Source organism: Pteropus vampyrus, unplaced genomic scaffold (genome assembly GCF_000151845.1).
Source record: "Pteropus vampyrus isolate Shadow unplaced genomic scaffold, Pvam_2.0 Scaffold392, whole genome shotgun sequence".
Classification (NCBI taxonomy): Eukaryota; Metazoa; Chordata; class Mammalia; order Chiroptera; family Pteropodidae; genus Pteropus; species Pteropus vampyrus.
Genome location: NW_011889173.1, coordinates 450333 through 452997, shown reverse-complemented (window position 1 = coordinate 452997; position 2665 = coordinate 450333). Strand labels below are relative to the sequence as shown.

The window sequence follows — 2665 nt, the reverse complement described above, 5'->3', positions numbered from 1 at the left end:
GTACAGCCCTAGCAAGACGCTCCTAATCCCCAGCTATTAAAGAGAGCAGAGAGACTAGGAATAGCCCACTTCCCCAGGCAGGATGACCTGCATCCTGTTCACACACCGATTTGCCTCTGTGATTTAAAATTAGAAAGGAAATGGTGTCATACTTACATGGAGTAATTACCCAATTTCAGTTGATTCAGCCAACAGTAGTTTAGCCTAATGACATACCTCCGGATGGAATGCTAAATAGATTGTGGGACAGATCTTTCCGTTGGATGGAGGAAAAGTAATGTAATGGTGAGAAAACGGTGGGTTTATTGCCTTTCAGCCTCAAGGGATACGTAATGAGTTCCTGGGGCCAAGGTGTATCTAACGGGCTTTTGTTTTCTCTCTCCTGACTCTGCCGCTCGGCAGTTTAACCTAGTGTGTGCCAACTCCTGGATGCTGGATCTGTTTCAGTCAGCTGTGAACCTAGGATTTTTTATCGGGTCTGTGGGTATCGGCTACACAGCAGACAGGTGGGTGCCACGGTTTCCAAAAGCACTTGGGTTCACCTGTCCCTGGTTGAATGTCATCCTTTTCCAGGTCACACAGACTACAACTGCCTGGTCTAACTTCAGTTGTCTTGACAATCTTAGATTTTCGCTGCTGCTTGGGACACTTTTGACCGATGCCTTTGTTTTCCAATTCTCCGGGCACGGAGGGGTGTTTCGACATTAGGCGGCAGTGTTTCCTTGGGGACTATGCAGAAGCCTCGAGTCAGAAGGAAGAGTAATAGACGATTTGATCCCTTTTGCAAGTCCCATCCCCTGCCTCGCTGCCATCCACCTGGTCCTAAGCCTTCAGGGCTCCGCTGGCCTTTGCTGGCCTCTCATGCTCTAATCCTGCTGCCCTCACCGTAGCCCGGGGGGACTGCAGGATTCTTGAACTGGGGCCCGAGGCCAGGTGTAATTACAGGTATGGAACCCAGGATGGAATTCGGTAAAAGGGAAATGGGTCTGTTTACACTGAGAGAGGTAACTGTCCACATCCCTAATGTCGGCGTCCCTGGGTGGTAAGGAAAGACTGCACCACATGGAATGGCCAGCGGATGGTCCTCGCAGAAGGTCTTTGTCTTCGGTGGCTAATACTCAGGGACTCAGTCTAACCTAGCCAGCCCCATGTCTTTTATCAGCCATCATGAGAGAATCCCAGGCTCACTGTGCTGAGAGTCCCTTATCACCTGCATCTTTACTCTGTCAATGACCAATTAGATATTTTTAGGAGTCCTCAGAGGGAAAGGAACAGAAAAATTTGCTTTAACTTAATGAGCCCTTTAGATAAGTTGGCCATCAAGGCTAATTATTCAATAGTCTTCATGCTGACTGTGACGTGTTCTCCACGTGACAGGCACTGCTCAGCATTCTGGACGGCGTCAATCTCTTTAATTATCAGTCACCTAGTGAGTTACCGATGTATAAATATATGTAATTTTAAAGGCAAATAAATGGTAAAGTAAATATACTTTATGCCTATTGCCCCCCAACTATATCTAGGATATAGATAAACCCAAACCTGTGATTATAATATTAAATGTAAACAGAGCATTTTCTCTGATTATATTATATTGGCTGGCTGGATTAAAACTTGCAAGCTTGTTAAAGATTGGTAAGGATGGCTTAATCTATCGTACCCCAGGGGCCTCTGCATTTACACAGCCCAGCCCACTATAGAGGTGGGGTCTGGGGGGACAGTTGAGACCCTGGGCCACAGGCAGCTCCATCCATCACACCATTTCTATAAGTGTCTGTTCAGCCTCTCTTCAAAAGCTCTCCCTGGGACTCTGTGTGGGAAACTTGAGAGATGAAGAGGAAGGTATTTTGCTTTGATTTTTACGGCCACACCACCGAGGACAGTTGTTTGGATATGACCCCTAAAGTCAGGAGAGACACCTTGACGAGGGGCAGTCTAGAGTCCACTTTGCTCAGGTGTGTGGCCACCTGGCCCCCCCTGGCTCCTCTTCACCTCCTCCTCCACGGCAAGGTGCACATACTAACATTCGACTCACCCGGACGGAAGTCAGCAAATAGGTGACTGAGCCCCGAAGCCGGTTAAACGAATGAGTTAATTATTCTCATCTCACTCAAAGAGCAGGTGTCAGGTTCTAGCTCTCCACTGACAGCGCATCCCTCACTCATCATCCCATCAATTATCCACCTTCTTGGATGACCTCATTATTTCCTTCACGTCGTTTAAATCTCCTATGTAAAGTTGATTGCTCATTATTCCTCCCAAAAAAGCTGTGTACGTGTCACTGGATTTTTTTTTCTTAAACTGTCTGAAGTTTCATTGGTCATTGCTCCTCCCTCTATTCTATTTTTATATGCTTGTGGGAGTGAGCAAAAGGGAACCGCCATAGCATGAAAAAAAAAAAGGCAATTGTCTTTTGCATACTTAATGCTATTTCTGAACAGTTTTCAGATTTTATACAAGAGTCTCATGGAAACCCATTTTATGCTACAAATTAAACCCACATTAAATAAAATAGATTGTCTTCTATGAAGAATTTTAAAAATATGAACTGACAGCTGATTGGGATGTCTTTTAATTGAAAACCAGGAGGAAATTATGAAAAAGTTGTAAATAAGAATACTGAATCTTATACCAAGTCAACTTTCTGAAGGTCGGCTTTGCAAAC

At 45.2% G+C, this 2665-nt stretch overlaps 1 protein-coding gene across 1 annotated transcript in view; it reads left to right on the top strand.

Moving 5' to 3' along the window:
• The window catches only part of SLC22A2 (solute carrier family 22 member 2), a 32749-nt gene that overhangs the window by 2505 nt on the left and 27579 nt on the right, over window positions 1-2665 (top strand). The window lies entirely within an intron of this gene.